We start from the raw sequence: 21,445 nt of genomic DNA, 5'->3' as shown, positions 1-21,445 counted from the left end.
TGGTCAGTTTTACATGCTGATTATATCACAACCACACCTGAACAGAATGGCAAAGGAAAAGAAAAGACACTTCTCAAACACATAGGCTTTTTCTACATATAATTTCTGATAGAGTTGGCGAACATTAGAGATGTTAGAATTTCTCCAAACATTCCTCCGAATAATCTATAATGAAAGATGTCAAGCAAAATTATCAGAAAGCCACTACCAGATCACTTGATAATAAATACATTAAATAGGAAAGTTTATATATTAATAAAAAAAAGCTATTTCAGTCACTAGACAATCCCTAAGATGTGTAAATTGTGATTTGCAGCCAGACAATCTTGGCAGGTTCATACAAGAATAGATACACACACATGCATGTATGCACACAAACAGTAACAGACATTAAAAAAAATAATAATATTCCCTAAGCCTATGTGAACAGTTATTTCTGCAAGACTGCTACCTGATTTTCTTAAAAAATAAAATCTAGTGGCAGAAATAACAAAAGAAAAATAAAACAAACAAAAAACACAACAAATTGCAGATTAGAATGCAAATGACAATTTACATAACACAGAATTTTTACATCGGAGTAAAAAAGTTGTGCTTTCCTGTAAATCCCAGGAATTACTGAAATTTGCTGAAAATATGATTGCACAATAAATTACCACCAGAAAAATATAGTATTAAATATAGTATTAATGGTATTAAAATTTACAACTCCATGCATTACTCTATACAAGGTTGGTCTTAGAAATTCAGTGATCTCCTTGGACTTAAAAAGTTTATATCGGTAACTTCAATAGTTACTACTACTATACTTCATGAATTAGAAATCGGTTTATCACTACTATTAACAAATGTAATTCAACATAATAAGTACAAGTAACTATTATTTGTAAAGACAGTTTACAAAAAAGAACTATACTTTTTATAGAAGTATGCTTTATACCAACCTGCAGTAATACAATCTCTCTGCCCATTTCATACAGTTGACTAAGCATATGAATTGTACATGTATGGGAGAACTAACAGTTTCAACATACTTTTTCCTACAGAATATTGTGTAGCATTGCAGACATCTGCCTCTTAGCTTGAACATTTTATATGTGTGTCTGCGTGCACCTGTGTTCACATACATATACGTAAATGTGCGCATGTGTACAAATAGATCTATGAATGTACATTTCCCTTATATGACAACTTCCTGGTAGGAACTGTAGATATAAAGCTCAAATTGTGTTCTCTCTATTTGTTGGTCATCACTAACAGCAAAGCCCATGCCAGCCCAGCCTTCTGCCAGTTATTGCTGAGTGACTCTCCTGTTTTCAGCTGCCTTCATAAAACTAAGCCTGTTGTTATATTCTCTGCTGTGTGGGAGCTGAAAGCATTTTTAAAGTCTGGTAACTAAGCTCTATTGACTTAGGTGTCAGGGAAATTTTTAGTATTTTTTAACTTACTGTTTTTTTTTGTTTTGGTTTTGTTTTGTTTTGTTTTTCCATGACTTGTTACAGTCAGATGTATAGTCAAATTTTCACTTGAACACATTTTTCAAAGTCTGCTGTCACAACATATTTTTCTAACAACCGCACTGTGATGTGTCCCCTCCCCTCTCACACTCCTAGATGGATCTAGGAGTGCAAAAGTGAAATATTTTATATCATTTTTTAAAACAGATGATCTCAATTAAGGTCAACCAAAAAGACTGAAAAGATATATCTATAAATCTTTTTATCTGTCATTTACTCATGGTTCTTGATCTACTGTTGCCTTCAGAAAACACTCTTATAAAATATTTTGGTACAATATTACAGAATTTCTAGAGCAACATGATTTTCTTACTCTCAGTAATTCATTCTTAATTACAAAGTCCTTTCAAACACTCAGATGGAAAGCATTATAGAACTACAAAGCAGTGTAATTAGTAATACAAGTGAAAATTAAATGTTCTTTGAAGTACAGGTAACAATTTGTTTATATGTCTGTTTGTGCAACCCTTTTTTGTAACATTTCTTAAGCAGATTAGTATAAGTGAAAAGTACTTTATATTTGTGAGATGTTTTTCCCGGACTTTTATATTCTGTTTTCAATGAACCTCTCTTAGCAACACTTAGGAAACGCTTAGGAAATGTTCAGATTATGTGCTGTAAATGTGTGCAATAAGAAGTGTGAGAAGTGTGGGTCACAAACAATTGACAAGTTGATGAAGAATATCTGAAGTTTATTTTAATTTTTGCATTTATCTGCAGTTTGTTCTTCACTCCTTTCAGAGTCAAAATAAAAACTTAACAATAGAAAACACAATTAAATTATTTACTTCTGGGAAATTTATTGTATAAAAATGTAAGGGATTAGCTTCAGTTAATCTGCCAAACAGTGGATTAAAAATTACATGCACATTGTATTTCAACACATATCTTTATTATCAACATCCATATGCTTGCCTTCTGATCTCTATATTTCTTAAATTGATAAATTTAGGAAAAAAGAAAGTTTTGATGCCATATACAACTCTAGCTAATTGTCAAAGTCTGCCTTCTTTGATGTAGGTATAATAGCTTCAATATAAATATAAATCATTCTGATTCTTGTTTATTCAGGACATACTTTCTGTATAAAATATCCAGTGTAAAATTAAGTGGTATATTTTATTATCAACTCTAGACTACTTTGCTTGTGACTACATTTTATTTAGGCCTAATTTATTCTTAATTAGCTACTTTGAAAAACTATGTAGTGGCGTGAGTGAAAATAAATACTTTTATCTAGGTTAAAAAAAATTATATGTACATCTCAACAGTATTTGAAGGTAAAAATTCCCAGTATAATTTATTTTCTTCAGAAAATAAATGTTCAGAAAAATTATTCAGAAAATATTTATTCAGAAAATAAATGTTAAAAAATTGTTCAAAAAAACTAAAAGTTAAAACATTTGGTAGTTTAAAACCTACACTATATGAAAATAAATATTTTGAATATAAGTAAGCATTTTGAATTTTGAATGTAAGATTTATCTGTTTTCACTGTGAATTTAAAAGCTATCCATTTAAGCCAAAACTAGTTTTTTTAGACTGGTTTTATAGTTAGAGGATAGAAAGAGACACACAGTTGAGTGATCCATCTTGCTTCATAAAGTATTCCCTAAGTGTTAGAAATCAACCTCTGCATTGTTTTTGGTTGGTTGGTTGGTTGGTTGGTTGGTTTGGTTTGGTTTGGTTTGGTGTTGTTTTCTTTCTGAAACATGACTTTTCCATGGCTAGCTAAGACATTTCACTCTTAGGTATTTAAAGTTTATTAGCACTACTCCAGCAGAATTTTGTCACACATGCTTATCAATTTAAGATTCTAAAAAGGCATTGTGATTTGGACTCTACAACTATTCCAACAGTTCAAAAGTGCCTTTCTGCTAAAACAAAGATTATATAATATAAGGTTTTAGGGAAACATAATCTGTACTGTTTATTTTTTATATTATCTGATAACCATCCACTATCTGAAAAGAAAAAGAACTTCTTCAAGGGAAAGCACAGTTTTAGAACCTCAGACACTCTTCACTGAAATAAAGGCATTGCCTCCTTACCTTTTTAAAACAATCATATTTTCCTTTTCAGAAGATCATTACAACTTGTATTAGAATTAGAGCAAAAAAGTGAGAACAGAAAGTATATATTATATTACTATAAAAATGTTTCATACTGTATTAACACTGTGGTTTTAGAAAAGCTTGAGATATTTAAAGTGGAAGAGTTTGCAGACTGGGACATTACTGCCAGTCTGAGTTATTCACAAACACTTAAATGCAGTCAGAATTTCTCAGTGGTTACTGGTGAAATAAAATGAATTATGGGATTGTATCAATGCCATTGGAATTATTGTAGGGAAATGAACCTCTCTTTTTCATTTAAGTTTATTTTTCTGACTGTTACAATGTATGATATTTACATGTGTAAAGTTTCAATGAGAAATTTTGAGCTTATTCTGAAAATTCTTCAAAATTTTAATTAAGAAAAATGGAAAAATGTTTTTAACTATCATTTTTAGATATCAAAATTCACCATGGGGAAGAGTTCCCATTGTCACTCAGCTCTATGAATAACAGCAAACTCATCACAGAACTCAATTGTAGGAGTAAGTATTGGGAAGAGGCATCCATAGTTAATTAAGTTTCACACTCCCTTCTGTCAGAGTTCAGCAGCTCTTGCAATAGGCATATTTTGGAATTATGCCACCTTTTAAACAAATACCACCTGTTTCTCTGTTGGAGACAGGGAGACATTCATCAGGCTTGATAGATTGTGAATCCTCTCAACATAGTAAAAATGCTATCTGAGTTGAAAGCAAAGGGAAAAAGAGAGAATTTTCATGTTATAGTCCCCTATTTTTTCATAATGTCCATCTCAATTTATAAATACAGTATTGTAAAGATTTATAGAGGATTCAAGTACTCTTGGTGTCGTTCACTGTTTTACTGGAATTGCTACCTTCTCCTAGTCTAGCTCCAGACTTCTCTGTGACATCAGGTATTACAAGGTACAGATGACTTCTTGTTCATTTTCTCCCTAATAAATCAGCAACATGTAAATTATCTTCATGGAAGCTGTTCAGAAGCTGTTCAAAATTCAACATTTCTTAAAAAAAAAAAAAAATAGGAAAAAGAAATAAATGAAAGACTGCTAATTCTGAAAGCAGAGATTTCTCAGAGGGAGTTTCAAGTGACTTTCACTAATTTACCTGTGGGTGATTCAAACTGATTGAAATCCTATGAGCTGTGTTTCTTGCTTACAGGGAGTCAGGATCAGTTTGAAGTGTCCTGAGAACTCAATCAAAGGAGTAAAGGAATTTCCTAAACTGAAAGTGAGAACTCTAAAATGTCTGAAACCCCCACAGATGGTTCAAGGTCTTCCACTCATACTACTCTCTATTGTTCTACTGAAAACCCCTGCCAACTTTGCAAGCAGTAACCCTCTTGCCTGGGTAACTGTCCCTGGACAACTCCATTTCACCCTCCTACAAAGCTACGTAGGGCACAGAGAAGTGTAGTATCCAACTGGACCTTTGCAAGAATGTATACAGTCATAGTGATTTTTTTTTTTCCCCATTTCTGTCTGAAGGTGTCATTAAATAACCCAGCTTGAGGATTTGTATCTTTAAGATATTGGATAAGTATGTACTTACCAGAAAGTGTTTCTCTCTGATATTATACTTTGTGATAGCTCTCCTTTGCAGGCATCTCCAAGACTCTCTCAGCATCTCTCCAGTGAGGTCACCAGAGAAACGGGGAACACATACAATATTTAAGAAAAATTTAGCTGCTTAGAAATAAACCTATTGCTACCCACCAAATACAAGTAGATTTACTCATGAGCACACTACTATATCATGAAAGGAATCATAAATAGATGTTATGTAGGCAAGAAGCTATTTCAAGCAGGGCTTTCCCAATGGACAAATAGGAGTCAAAAACTTATTCCTTCTGTGATGTTATTGTATGATACAATCTTTTTTTTTTTTTTTTTTTTCCTGAGTCATAATAAATCATGTCATTGTTCTGTACGTTTTAATAGGTGAGAAAACATCTTGGCTATTGGTTTTTGACTCATAGTAGGGGATTGCAGTTTGTCTACGCAAGAAGCATATAAAAGACGTTTTTCCATTTTCAAATTTTTAGGATAAAAATGCACAAGGAATTCATTCTCCAAGCCACAATCTGTACTGAAAGTAGATCTGGGAGGGTAAGGGGAGATGTGACTTCTGGCAGAACATGACAATATTATTCCAATTTAAGGCAGTTAATCTTTGTCAACAATTAATATGACAGACAAAATTGGCTTAAATGATTGATCAACTCTCACGGTGACATAACAGCTGATGAACCTGGCCATATAGGTTAAAAAGTCAAAATGAAGATGATAATGAATAGCATTATGCAAATCTATATCAAGTCAAAGAGGAGAGAAAAATCAATCTTAACAGTAAATTCTCTTATTCTTAAGAATGGCTGTTTTGACAAGAAGTGAAATGAGATATATTTGATACCATTAGAAAATAGCCCCCTCTAGTCTGAACACAGTGAACTGCTGCTAACAGGACTTAAAAGGACTGTTGCATTAAAAAACTGATTTTCCTATTTTCCTCTCAGTGAAATATTTTATGCAATTTTATCTTCTTTACAGCCAAAATGCAGCTGTGCCAGAAGTACAATGAGGATTAACTGTTTGGAAAGGATGTACAAAGTCTTGTAAAACTTTTGTTTTACTTTCTTTCTTTCCTTTTTTTTTTTTTTTGAATGAGGTAAGCATTAATTATGCATACATTACAAAAGATTTTTCCTCTTTGAAGTATTGAGCCACTAACCTGAGTAGTCTTTCATTGCTCTCAAACCTGTAGTGGAGTGAAACTGGAGTATGTGTGAGCCCTTCTCTCCACCACAGGAGCTGCCACAGGAAACAACTCCAGCCTTGAAGTCCATGGTTAACCTTAGTTTTGTACATAGAAAGAAGGAAGAAGTATAAATTCAAGAGGCAGAAATATAAATCAATTTCCAAGCTCAAAAAACTGATGTTGCTTTGGATTTTTGAGATCGATAAATTACTTCACCGATTGTGGAATTTGTTGTGTGAAGAATACTTTTAATGTATAGTTTATGTAACACTCTGAACTTACTTATATATGTAAAAAAGGGAAATCTCCTCCAACCTCTCATTGGATTTGTGATTTTTCAATTAAGGAAACATATTTTAACCCTCCTTTCCCCACAGTAATTTTATTTTAACTGAACTTCTCTGTACCCTGTGCTTATCAAAGGTTACTATTTTATACATGTGCAAGAAACATGGTACTTCTGGGATATATTCAATCATGGTGAATGCACAGTGAAGCTTTGGACTACTCATATTCAGAAATTTCATCATATGACATAGGAGAGTCACCATATTTTTCTTCCTATAATATCAGTGTAGGTAAAGCAGTTGTTATGCTGGAAGGCTTTGATAGCAATGCTAGAGTTTTTTTCAGTGTTTTTTACTCCTCTATTTAAAAAGGAACACAGACTTTAGGAGGACTCACACAATTGACTGTGATCTTCCATTTCTTTTCATTTCATTAGTAATTCACTTTCAGTCAAAGATGAACACTTTTTTAAAAGCCAGGCCTTGCAGACTCTGATGCCTACTCCACAGTTAATACATACAAATTTATTTTGCATAGAGACATTTTTTTCAAGCAATATGGAGTACTCAAGATACAGATCACGCCATTGACATACTCAGCGTGCTTACATTTTCTAAGATCAGAGAGCGGGCTGTCAGAGTGGTTAACAAATGTGCTTCTTCGGTTCAGCATTTCTAGATTTTTCCCCTAACACATATCATCTCTCAAGCATAATCAGGAAGGAAATTATCTTGTCAGAAGCTCCATAGTTAGCTCCTCACTGGAAGGTCACAGGCTTCCATAATGTTTGTTGTTGTTGTTTTTTCCCAGTTCCCTGCCCTTCTCTTTTACTAACTCACTTTGAGGAGAACTGGAAACTGAATTCATGCAGTTTGCTATGTATGCATATTTCATCAGCAAGTAATCCCTGTGCCAGTGTTCCAGCTCAAGGATTTCTAGTACCAGATTCCTTTTTTTTTTTTTTTTTTTTTTGTCTTTTTTGAACACCACTGAATATTGGCTATTTGTTGTAGGATCTTTTCTTTCAATAAAAGGAGAAACGGATGTGGGAGAACTGAAGACATAAAGTGTTGCAATTTCACCTACATAAAAAAGAAACCTATCGTTCAGGATTTTCCAGCAACAGGGATGTTACAAAGATTAGATGTTTAGAGTATGCTGCAAAAGAGCTAAGTTGCTCAGCAGCTGCTGTTAGTAAGAATGGTTCTTGTGGGAGAGAGACCTAAAAATGACTTCTTATGTGAGATTACTGACCAGGATAGCAGAAAAAGCCTGTTAAGGGACTACTGAATTGGGAATGAAGAGGTGGAGTACATTTCCAACCACTATTAAGTTGTGGGTGGACAGCAATATAACATACTTCTGAAAACAGGAAAGAAAAAAAAGACTGACTAAAATATATTTTATCTCCTTTATGAAATGTGCCTTTTAATTGTTCAGTCAAGTGAGTTAGGGCCAAGGTTGTCAAATAAAATGTGCATCAGTAAAAGAACAGAAAAGGATGAATAAGAAGCAGCTGAAAACCTCAGGGAAATAGCATGGACTTTCTGTGTCACTAAACAGATGGGTTTCCAAATGGTCCCATTCCCTTAGTCTGGATTTAAGATATGTCCATCCAAGATAATCTTGGATTGGAAGGGCAGAAACAATACTTCTACTGGCTTTGCACTGGGTCTGCAAAAGTTAATGGCAAAAGTAAGCAAACACAGAACCTGTATTGAGCTCAAAGTACTTTGGATCACAAGATCCTGTATCACTGTATTAATTCTGCCCCTGAAATTCATGCAAGCTCTTGTGCAGCTTTCCTCTGATTATATACTTCAAGGTTCCTTATACCTCCCGTATGAGGGAAGGGGTACAGTAGATCTAGCATGACAACTTATATATTCTTAAGAAAGAGGGCTCAAGCCAAAAGGTGATTGCTAAGTACTTTATTGCCTTTCTTAAAGGAAATATTTCTTAGTATCCTCAGGAGATTGTTTTCTTTGATGGGATCAAGCCTTTTCACATAGAAGGGGGGACTGACCATAGTAGCAAGCCAGTGTCCTCATGCTGGAAGACTTTTGGAAGGTCATCTTCTCCTGGACCAGAAGAGAAATGGTCTAACCATGTCCTTGTCATTCAGTTCAAAGTCTATCAGTTTGTTCTACTGGCCTGCTAAGCTTTGAACATACTGGTTATTATATTTTTAATAAGACATATGGCAATGGTTGGTTGTATCATATCATACTCTGGTCACAAAGTACAAAAGGTCTTTGATCATGAAGGGATGCCAGAAGGAATGCAGTGAAGATGCTCTTTAAAAAACTCTTCTTTTTCACATACTGAAGGGAATAACAGAATTACTGAACAGCCTGAGAATTGTTTAAATGCTATAAAGCAGAAATAATCTTTTGTTTTACTTCTCTTTATAGCCTTAACATTTTAGATGTAAATTTTTCTGTCATTATTACATGATCAAAATACCCTAGTCTTCTGCTTGCTTGTTATCTTACATGAAAACTGAATAAAATATAAATTATTAATTTGGACACTAGTCTAGAGGATGTGAAAAACCTGGGTTCATGTAACAGATTTCATGTGTTACTTTACACTTCTTAATCTTGCTATGGCTTTGGTTCTTCACTTGCAAAAACAAAATTTGATGGGTTTCTGCCTCACACATATTACGGCCTGTAAAACTATTCAATATTAAAATCACAATGGCTGATATTAAATAACCTAAGTAAACAGCTAACAGTCATTACTCCAGAAACTGAAGCTTTAAGAAAAACACCATATGTTTTGAGACTCACAATAACACCATGAAAAGTGGCGGCATGACAATACTGGCTGTGTTTTCATGTCTTCGACAGACTCCCTGGAGAGAGCCCACACAATCTCTTCAAGTGTCCTGAAAAAAAGATCCAAGAAATGGAGAATTCCCAGACATTTGATTATATTTGTTTATAAAAAAAGAGAAAAAGATTGCCTTAGTTTGAGGGGTTTATGGAGAAATAATGCAATACACCATGATAAAGAAAAATATCTGGAAACTACAAGGTTTTTTTTTTTTTTTTTTTTTTTTTTTTTTTTTTTTTTTTTTGTAGGCTGATGGGGCTTCCTGTGAAGTGAACATTAAGACCACCTTATTTGTTTGTTTGTTTATTTTTGCCCCCATGCTAACATGTTGGGGTCCCCAAATGAGAAAGCTTTAGTGTTTTTTTGTTTTTGTTTTGTTTTAATGTTCTTCTCTATCAACTTAGTCAATATTGTCAGCATAGCACTGTTTACTTTTTCTTTCCTTCCCTCCATCGCTCCCTCCATTCTTTCCTTTCTTCCTTGACCTTGCAGTCAGTCCAGCAAGTATTGAGGCACTCTGGGGACCCTGGGGGTTCTGCTGCAAACCAAAATTACTTTCTTCATCTCACCTGTGAGACTTTGCTGTGCAGAAGCTTCCTGCACCTTCAGCACACCCTGCCTCGCCTTCCACTCTGAGCTTGGTTCAATTTTTGCTGTGACTGCTCCTCCTGAATGGCTCTGCAGGCACTACAAGAATTTTACTTTGATGCACATGCATGGGGCTCACAAGGGACAAGTACCTTCTTGGTCTTTCCCAGTATTTCCCTGGCCAGCCGCACTAGTCACAACAACAAGGCATTGTACCCTGTGCTCACCCCACATTCTTTTTTATTTTGTAACATAGGATAAACTGCAAATAGCAACCCCAACACAAATACCCAATGCAGAAGCCAGTAAGAAATGTTGAATAGCTGTGTGCAAAAATGTGTCTCTATCCTGGATGTTTGTTGTTGTTGTTGTTGCTGTTGTTTTTTACCATGAAAGGGTATGGCTCCAGCTTGCCTAAAATACCAAAATAACTTTACCTCCAGGAAAACCTGAATAAGAAAAAGATCAAGATAAATGATAGGTGTGTAAAATAATTTTGTGACATTTATAAAGCTATTAATCACAGAACAGAGTAGATAAGACAGACACAAGATAAAAATAAAAAGCAACTATGTTCACTCTTCCTGCTAATGTTAAAATGTCTAAAGTATCCATACATTCCTTTTGTTTTGTTTAGGGGCTCTTTAATTCACTACTCTCTATATGTAGTTAATATGGATGACAACGTTGAAAAGGAAAGCTTCAGTTCTGAAAATTCCATATAAATGGAGTTAAAATTGTAAGAAAAAAAAAAAAAAAGGGAAAGGAAAGGAAAGGAAAGGAAAGGAAAGGAAAGGAAAGGAAAGGAAAGGAAAGGAAAGGAAAGGAAAGGAAAGGAAAGGAAAGGAAAGGAAAGGAAAGGAAAGGAAAGGAAAGGAAAGGAAAGGAAAGGAAAGGAAAGGAAAGGAAAGGAAAGGAAAGGAAAGGAAAGGAAAGGAAAGGAAAGGAAAGGAAAGGAAAGGAAAGGAAAGGAAAGGAAAGGAGGGAATTTAGAATGGAATATTTTGTCAAACTCCCACATATTTTTTTCAGAGCTTTCCTAATTGACATTCATTTTCATTAAATGACAAAACCATGGATAATTCTTTCAGCTAATGTGTCATACATAGAAAAAGAGAATAAAGACCGTCATTGAAACTTTGGTCAGGCTGGGTACTCAGGTGTAAAATCAATGTATTGGATCTCAGAGCCTCTTCTTGTTGAATATAGATGACATTGCTTAGGTAAAAGCTAAAAGAAAAACATGAACTGAAAACCCTGTGGTGCCTCCAACTTCTAGTTACTCATCAATCTCTGGGGCTCTGTCAATACAATGTAGACCATAGGTGTTACCTCTCCTTAGAATAGAAATTATATATTTTTCCTGTATCCTTGAACAAAAGAAGATGATTAGCTTTAAGGCCATGAATGCAGCTAAGAGTCATGGGAGGGTGTAAGGAATACACTTAATGTTACACAAGTGCTTATACAATTTACTGGAGTGAGAGTCAGAACTTGAACTCTTTCCACACTACTTCCCCACAGAAGTAATCTAATTATTTCATATTACCAAAACATTTTCCTATGTCTCTCATAAGGAGTGAAAACGCAGAAATAAATATTTTCAAAAGGAAAACAAGCAGTACATAGAAGAACTCTCTTGGTCATCATCTCCCACTGGTAATTTCTCAGGAGGTCTACCTTCTCTGTCCTTACCTTCTTAAAATCAAGGCTGTTTTCAGCAGACACTTCTGATATATATATATATATTATTTTTTTTCTTTAGCAAACCTTCACTTCATTAATGAATAAAGATCATGCAACTATTCATTTTAAAATATAATTCTGGTTATAGCACTGTTAATCACTTATTAGCTCATGAATACCTATGTCTAAAAAAAATACCGTAAGGACTAAGATGATTTATCCAAATGATAAAGCCCTCCTTTCAGCTTGGAAAGAGGTACTCATTACTCAGAAGGTCTTCCAGGTGGAAGAATATGACAAGAATATGGCAATAATACAGAAAGTTGTGGTCATTACCGTATGATAGCTCTATGATGAAACAGTACCAAATGACAGTACCAAAAATCTAACACTAACAAAATGTTACTGGTACTTGTCATTGTAATTAGGCCAATGATATTAATGAGAAGCCATCTTGCACAATTTAATTACAAAACTTTGTTAGGGATATGCTGTTAGAGATTTTACTGTATATCATTAAGACAAAGGCATGACTTGTGTGCACTGCAATTTGTTTGAAAATTTTTCACTCAGAACATGTCTTTGCATGATGCAGATGATAAAGTCTGACTAATGCAGAACATGGTAACTGTGAAATTGCAAGCCATTGAAAAAGTAAAGTGAAAAAAAAAAAAAAAAAAAAAAACAGCCTCCAAACCGCGCTGCAGACTTATAAAAATCTTCAAATCTTGTGGTTTATCAACTAGTTAGGAGGACTGAAAAGAAACCAAAACAAATACAGCAAAGGGAGGGAAGATTGAGGGTGGGGGGTGGAATTTGTTCAGTAACATGATTAATTTGTGAACTGTAACCAGAAAAGTTTGAACCACACTTTGTCCTTAGGAATGCCGGAAATAACACGGATCAGTAAGCTGCACTGCACTAGTGAACTGCACTGACCAGTGAAAATTTCTTCAGAACTCCAGTTTCACCTTTTTCAGTTACTGAATATAACAAGATCCTGAATTATCTGTGGATAATCTTACATAGGTGGGAGAAAAGAACAAAACTCCAAAGGTTTCCCTCGCAACTAGAACATGAGTTGACACCTACCTACCCACCTAGCTTTCTGAAAAGGGCAATCTTCTGACCTCATGACTCCCAAGAGTTTAAGAAATGCCACTGCAATAGTTCCATTTCTATTCACATTTCCCAACAGTCTTTATGATCCAAAGTGGTGGTCTACAAAACAGACTACTGTGAATAGTGACATCCCGTGCAATGCTCCTGTACAGAACATCTTAGCTGTTGAAAAGTCCATATTTAACACTTCACTGTGAACTAGCAAAACTGTATCAAAGTTCAGAAGTGAGAAGACCTGAGGCTGAATATATCTTAAAAGATAGCTATTATTTTTCTGGTGGAGGTGGCTTGTCTTGTGATCTTGCTATACTGTGTACTTTTAAACACTAACCTCATTCAGAACTGTTGGTATATGGACTTGTTCTTTTCACACGTTGACATTATCATTTCTATACACTATATAAGTGGTGAAAGGAATGACTGGTCATTACCTTTACTGCTATTGCCTACATGAAGTTCTAGTCTGCTGTAAGAGACACTGTCTAAATAGGATTAGTGCAAAAACATTACATCCTATCAAATACAAGGGGATAAATAGATATATGTATTATTCTGGCACTTTGTCGGTAAGCAACCTACAGCAGGAGAGGAGAGGCTTCTCATCTGCCAAATAAAGTCACATCAGAAGGGTTCTTTTCCAAAACAAGTTATGTCTTTCCAAAAATAACTGTTCACATCAAATAAAGCAATATAACCAGAGAGAGAGAGAAAGAAAGAGAGAGAGAGAGACAGAGCTGCTCTTCATTCTTTTTAGGAGAGGGATAAACAGTCATTGTCTGCGGAACAGACCTTAGAGATGAAACTAATGTAACTGTTTACTATAATCCAATTTTGGGTTGCCACACTCACCAATGGTACCTTCTGTGTGAAAACTGAATAAAGATTGCAGGATTATGAATTCACAGACTGTCATAAATCTTAATTGTTGTTGCTTATGAATTCCTAATAGAACTCCAGCAACCTATGCCATGCCTACTGAATCCAGGCAATATATGAAATAGCTCCTTGAGAGTTTAACAGCCCACAGTTGCAAAGCCAGGCTCACCAGACCAAGTTCACAGAACCAGGACTTTTGATTACTCTGTACACAATGGTGATCTGTACGCAAGAGGTAAAACCTTAACTGTGAGAGCCGCCCTAAGGAAAGAACAACAGGGAGACAGACCAGATTGTTATCCCTAATAGGAATTAGGTAATTAGGTTCATGCCTGATACACCTAGTTAATCAGCACACAGTCGGAATCCACATAAACATCTTTATTTTAATTCCGTGCAGAATCAGGTGCTTGGCAGTTTTTGGTAAAGCAAACACATTCTTGACTAGAACCACAGTTCTTTACAACTAGCTCCTTGCAAAATTATTTCCCTTTGCTGTTTCTTATTGATGGATGTGACCTGCCTAATTCTTCTCTTCTGAGAATGAGTATTATGGGACCAGAAGATAATAGGCTTGTTGAGGGGTAGCTGTTGTCTCATTTACATATTGGTGGGACTGTTTTCAGATATGTTAGTAATCCTTAATGAGTATACAGGTTACTGTGGATGAGTTCCCTTCTGGCCACTTCCTTGTTCTTCCTCTGTCCTTGTTTCCTGTAATTTGAGACTAAAACTTCCTTTGGCTGTCCTATTTCCTGTTACTTGAGACTACATGACTGCAGAAAGCAGTTCTTGATCACTGTCAAATCTGGATTTATTTTGCAAATGTTTGTACTACCAATATACAGCTTTGAAAATAAGTACAGTGGTTCAAGTAATGAAATGGTAGCAACAGCTGATCCAATGTACAAGCCTTCCTACGTCCCTAGATGATGGATTTGCTTTGCTTTTGCAGTGCCTCCTGGAGATCATTCTTTTGGGAATGAGGGCATAGTTCTGTGAAGGATTTGAGAAGCCCTGGAAGGAATATTTCCAAGTCTTGTATCTCTGTCAAGAAGGTCAGGGAGAAGGTGGGGGAGGGGGAAGGGGGGAGGGGGGATAGTAAGAAGGGAGGGGGGGAAGGGGCATATGAAATCATACTATTTTTATAGTATCTATAATGAAGTAAAGTTCTGTTAGCCATGAAATGCAGCTATGTCATTTGCCACACAATCACTTTTGCTGACTGAAAGAGAAAGGAAAGAAAGTATTACTTGTGGAGCTCCTATTTGCCCTTCTAATTGCCCTGCAATTATTGAGTTTTAGTTTTGTTACTGTTTTTTGTTGTTGTTGTTGTTGTTTGTTTGTTTGTTTGTTTTTTACACAAAGAATTTACTATAGAATGTATGACAATGCCATGTAATAAAAAGGAGAAATACAGTTTCTCCCTAGTTATATTGTAAAGTATGATCAGCAGCAAGTTATGGGAGGTGTCATTTTTTATCTGGCATTGGCATTCTAATTATTAAAGGCCAAGTGAGAAAACATTATGTCTTGATTTTAACTTAAAGAACTTGTTTTAGGCATGGACTGTAAGAATACAGGCAAGGGTTTTAATGAAAAAAATTTACATGGAGGTTTTCTGCTGTTGCTTGTACATGTAAATTTATCATGAAAACATTGTTTTCTGTGTCAGTATTTAGCTAGGAAAGGAACCAGGTTGATCTACAAATGGAATAGTTTATAACAGGAGAACAGACTGCAAGGAGACAAAATGAGTTTACTATTTCAGAAATATCAACCAGCTACTGGTGGTGTCCTCTAGGGAAAAAAAAACAAACAAACAAACAAAAAAAACTAGTTTGTGGACTTTATTTTTTCGTTCAATTATTTTTTCTTACATGAGATATTTACATGGAAAAGATCTCTGTTCATTTGAAATTTGCCTATGCTTGTTCTAAATAATGAGTAAGAGGCATATCCCCTGTATTTATATTTTCAGTAGAAAATGGTTTATTTAGTACATCCTCAGTTCCATAATCATTAACATAGATGAAGATCTTTAGTGCTGTCAGCAGTCCTACTGCAATCCACAGTACTATTAATGTTTGATTTCAGTTAAGGCAAGGTTACAGGGAAATAATATCTTTCATTAGACAACTTGATTTTGCTGGAAAATACTCTAATGCTTTTTGTTTACTTGTGATGTCTTACTACCTTCAGAGGGGAAATCATGTCTCATAGCTGCATTACAGCTACAATAACAGTACTACTTTAAACATGTGCACATATGTGACGGAAAGCCTGAGTCTTGTTAGAAAAATGATGCCTTTGCATCACTACTACAGATGTGACATAAGCACTTGTTTTATTTTGTTTTGTTTTGCTTTGTTTTTTAACACTAATTGTTTTAGCAGCTTTGGAATTCACTTCTCAGTGCTATTTCTACACTATCCTCTCATGTTCAGAGCTAGATATTTTCATGAATCACACAGTGAACCTGAGTTAGTAAATGACAGATGAAAAATAGTCTTCATAGAAAAATATTGTATACTTTTTAAACCAGATGTAGTTCTCAGTCTGGAATATGCACCAGCACAACTGAATCATTAGCATGAAGATATGAATAAGTAGGAATTAGCAAAGGTTAGGATTGCTTAAGTTGACACCATCATCAAAAGAGCCATTCATTAAATTCTACCCTGGAATCTACCTGCACTTTGGAGAAGTTCCTATCCTTATGGATATCCATATACTTAGGAACACAAACTACAACATCACAGTTTTAGAAATGAAAATAAGTCTCTTACGGATGAAAATGCAATTAAGTTCTTAATCATCCCAGTTAGAATTTCTTCAGGAAATCTAGATTGATACCTCTGACCTTTACAATGTCTCTACTGGGATTTTTAAGAAGAGTAAGTTGGCAAATTTGTGTGTCAGAAATGGATTGGGGGAGGGGGGTAGGTACTAAGAAATTTGTAACCCCATGTTATAGCATGTATGCAGCCCCATGTTAAGCACATATACGTCTGCTTAATGCAGATTCTGCCAAGACTGTTCATCCAAACACTTCACATTGCATGTTGTCACAACACCCTTCAGGGTCATTTGTTCATAGCTGGCTCACAGGAGGTTAAAATCTGCTGAATCACGATTATTTCTTCTGTAAACAAGTAAGTGATGTGTGAAAAGCTTCCATATGACTAAGCCATGCCTTTCTTTTTCTACAAAGATATCAGAAATTACAAAGCCCAATAGCTGTGGAATCATTTGATGAAGTAAGAAATCATGATTTCAATATCACAATAACCTTACTCATTTGAGAACAGCTTTATTTTCTGAAAGGTGTGGTGAAAAAATATTTGCCATACATACTAAGATCTATTTCTTAAATAGTCATAAGTAACAGTAAAAAATACACACATGTACAACTCTTAAAGATGGCAAAACATATGACAGTAACTTAAGTTGTTCCTAAGCGAGGGACAGTTTCTTTTGGTGGTATAAATCAGTGCAGTTCTACTTGTTTCATGAACTAAACTGATTTAAGCTACACTGAAAATCTACCTTTCTGACAGTTTCTTTGGAGTTATTCCTGGCACTGAAATGCGTCCTTGAAGTTCAAATGAAGACACATCCTGTGCTCTTATGTCAAGAGCTACCTCTATATAGAGTATTATGAATAAAGTGACATCTAATAGGCAATAATATCTTCTGGGAATGATACCGTGTCCCATTTATTCAGCCAGAGGTGTAAGTTGTGTTCTGAGAGTTTATTTTTAACTGGTTGTCCTGTTCTAAACTGAGAGTGAATAACTTCCAATTTATCACACTATGAAGCATACAGATACCTCACAGATTTCTGGCTGGTATAGTCATGTTATTATTATCATCCAAATGAAGAAAGCCCAGAGTCTGAATTTTATTTTCTAAATTCACAATTATTTCCTGTACTTTCACAAGTTACTGTTAAATCGCCACTACTCAATCTGTTACTCATGTGAGCCAGCCTTTTATCTGCTTTAACTCAGTGGTTTTTGAATCTTTTGATTTCTTGATAGAGAACAAAAAATCACTCTGTCAGTCTTTTGTAACACAATATGCATAGAATGTTCTTACACTTGATACTGTTATGTTTGATGGGGAAACAGTGAGAAGGATGGTCTGTGAAGTAAGCTAGTCAGATAGCACATAACTGTATAAATGAAATGCAGTGAATTCAAAGCTATAAGTAATATGTGATACAGTGATGAGCAATCAATTCAGATCATTATTAATTGAAGAATCAAGCCCTTTTAAACCGCCAAAAGTTAGCTGCTTTCTTCCCAGCAGCTATACCAGACTGCCCATCTATTCACACACAACATTTTAACATATCAAACTTACAGGGTACAATTTTTCGACACATAATTCAATTCTAAGGAATCTAAGACAGGAATCTAACCACAGAAAGCTAAGCATTCAAGGCATATCAGGTAAATTCTCTTGGAAGGTTTTCAGGTGTACAAAGGCAGGCCAAATATTAGGCTTGACCCAGGGACCATAAACTAAGATCCAAAATGTATTAGAATAATGGCACAGTGATATGACAACTCTAAATTTCTGGTCAGATACTTTCTGTCTTCTCTCACAATAAGGAGATTCATCTCTCTCACAGAAGGGAGCCTGTGCTGCACATCAGGGAGGCATCCTGAGCAAAAAGTACACATAGGCAACCAAACCCAAATCCCATGAGGTGTGATGGAAAGACAAATGAATCTTTTTCTTTTTTTTTTTTCCAAGGATTTGATTTTTTTTAATGAAAAAAGAAATAAAAAGTTGTGTTGAATGCAGGCAATCACAGGAATATTAAGAAGCCACCCTTGCACACAGCTTCATCTTAGTTTTAAGCCTGTCTTTCTGTCTCGTTTTTCTTGAACTGGGTCCATGGTTTTCAGAGATAAACAAAAAACCATTTAAAACAAAAAGGATAAAACATTATGTGTCCTTCCTACATTATGTGTAGTAGAGCTTCTAGGATTTGTCCCCCTTGGGCAGAGCTCTTTAGTTTAGTGAATCCCTTTAGTTTGCTATCCACAGAGAATAGTATGTGTACTTAGCTAGTTAATCTACCTTTCTGCACCTAAAGGAATATTATCCTCCTAATCCACCACCAGTACCAGCCTTAAGCCACCCTCAGATCAAGGAAATTCAGAGAGAGAATTTCCCATCTGCCCTTCTGTGAACTGGGACTGATTTTGCCACCTTTGTTCATAAGTACAGTGTGAACCTCATTTGGTGAACTGAGCCCTTGACTGAGACTAACCAGTGGCCATTAAAATTAGTAACATTGAAAAAAAAAAAAAAAACAATCTGTAAGTCCTAGGTTGTCTTCTGGTCAAAGGTAGAAAAGTGACTGGCTCTTAGAATAAATGACATTGTTCTGTACTTGCAGACTACTTTCACTGTGGCTGCATCTTCATCTGTATGAACTTAACCAGACAAATGTAGACAAGATATGGTCTAGTGTCAAAACAAACAAACAAACAAAAAACACATAAATAAATTAGTTTCTCTAAGTACTATCACATTAACTAGGAACCACATTTTAAATTATTTTTTTTAGTTGTGTAGTTACAACACAAAATTGTAACATACTTGCATACCATGCATCATCCTGTCTGAGATGGGGGAAACAGCAAAGAAGATACATGGTCTGTCCTATCTAGAGCTAGCTGAGGATTTAAAAAAATGAATTTATTTTTGTCAGAAAATGCTACATTGATGAAATCCATTTTATTGTTTAGAGCTATTTCACCAATTTATACAAAATATAGACAAAGTAGAATTTTTGGAAGCCTCACTGTTTTTTGTAAGTTGCCTAAAATGTTGTTCAAGAGTTTTCAGATTGTAGTTTCCAGATCAGCTTGCCATGTAGCCTATTTATGAAGCTTCCCAGGCTTTTTACAACAATGTCAGTCTCTCTGAGAACAAATATTTAATTTACATCCTCATTGAGAGCCATGATTACATGATTCAAGAATCTCAGTAATATCAGAATTTGACTGAAGTACAGGAACTAGGAGATGTCAATTCATGTCCTTCTTAATCACTCTTCTCATTGAACTATCATTTTGAGTTTGTCCAAACCAGTCAAATAGCAATTGTTAGTCTTTGTCTCCAGCCTCTCCAAAACAGAGCTAAGAGTGTGTCTTTATTCAACATATGTGGCTTTTAAAGTTATACTTACAGTAAGAAATTTGTACTTAGAAGCTGATATTCTAGATATCAGATAAATTTAAAATTACTGGCAAGTTTCTGATTAGTAAATTAGTACTTGTAAAGGTCTCAAAACACAATCTCAGTGATTCAATACAACTCTTAAATTGTGTATTTTCGGAGGATAAACAGTGGATATTCAAAAAGAATATTACTCACATCTCTTTGCTATGTCTCTTGGAAGTCTGCTGTCCTATAACATCTATTTACTAAAGAGAAATGGATGTTTGCATGTGTAGTTTAAAAATCAGGGACTTGAGCTTTGATAATTGTTAAGCACCTCTAAGTAGGTCAAAGACTATATTCTTGAAAAGGTTTAAATGACTACTAACCACTTAGAAATAAAAATGCAATTAGGCCAAGATGTGTTTTTGAACAATTGAAGAAAATACTGCTACTTAGGAAAAGGTTTAAGGCAAAAGCAAACAGGAGTGAAGCTGATTGTTAGCTTTGCTTTTTCTGTGATCTTTGTTTTGCCTCAGAGTGAGGATAAATGTCTATATGCATTTTGCATGCCTCCCTCTAGCATGTATTTGCCCATGTTGGCAAGTGTGCAGTCATTAATTCTCAGATGCTGATACAGTCATATTCATTGCACGTGTCAGCATGTATACACCAACAGTGTTCTAGAAGGCAAGAGTCTCATTTAGGAAAACTCTTTTCCTTTCTTCCCTTCATGAAATCCTTTCCTAGTTCAGAATTAATAGTTACCATGAGTGACAAGCCCATTCTCAGCTCCAAGAGAGTAAGAAGAATTATTTAAAAATACATATATACTCTGCAAGTCTAATATTTTGTGTGCCTGCTAGATTTTTTTTTTTTCTTGAAAAGTATGCAAGTATGTTCTAATTTAATGAAATTATTTTTCTCTGCAACTTTTAATTCAAACAATTGTCACAGAAAAATATAACTGAAGGAGTGTGTCTCTTCTTCCTCTTTGGAATTTTTCTTCCCTTATCTTTTATATATCTGAACATAGCTATTAATTCCTCAATAGTGTTTATTATGACATGTATTAAAACAAACAAACAAGCAAACAAACAAAGATTGGAAGTTTCCACCAAAATCACCATCTGCTTTTGGAAAAAAGATAGAAAGACACTCAAAGCTTAAACCACTTGGTTCACTACTTGGCCAGTGGAAATTCAATTGAAATATCTTTCAAGAATCTTGGAGCTGAATTTCAAAGTAACTTGAACCTGAGTTATACTTTTTTTTTTTTCCTTAAGGAAAAAGCATATATATATATTCAATAAATATATATATATTCATTTTCATTGCTTTCCTCATCTATATTGCAGAAGTTATATTTCCCTGCCCAGTAGTGTCTAGGAAAATTTCTTTACCTTACATTAGACATCCAGGTCTGAGTTTATGTTTAGGCTCATTGTATAGCCAATGGATGTAAAAAGCTAAAACAGGTCATCTCAACACA

At 34.9% G+C, this 21,445-nt stretch overlaps 1 long non-coding RNA gene across 1 annotated transcript; it reads right to left on the bottom strand.

Annotated features, from left to right (window-relative positions):
• Positions 1–5,161: 5,161 nt before the first annotated feature.
• On the bottom strand, positions 5,162–9,543 carry LOC121065334. Its single transcript, XR_005816998.1, has 3 exons — positions 9,453–9,543; positions 6,343–6,464; positions 5,162–5,240 (listed from the first exon to the last, which is right to left on the bottom strand). It is a non-coding gene; the product is annotated as an uncharacterized LOC121065334 (long non-coding RNA).
• Positions 9,544–21,445: the final 11,902 nt, after the last annotated feature.

Source organism: Cygnus olor, chromosome 2 (genome assembly GCF_009769625.2).
Source record: "Cygnus olor isolate bCygOlo1 chromosome 2, bCygOlo1.pri.v2, whole genome shotgun sequence".
Lineage (NCBI taxonomy): Eukaryota > Metazoa > Chordata > Aves > Anseriformes > Anatidae > Cygnus > Cygnus olor.
The sequence above is the reverse complement of the archived record's forward strand: the minus strand, read 5'-3'. Positions and strand labels throughout refer to the sequence as shown.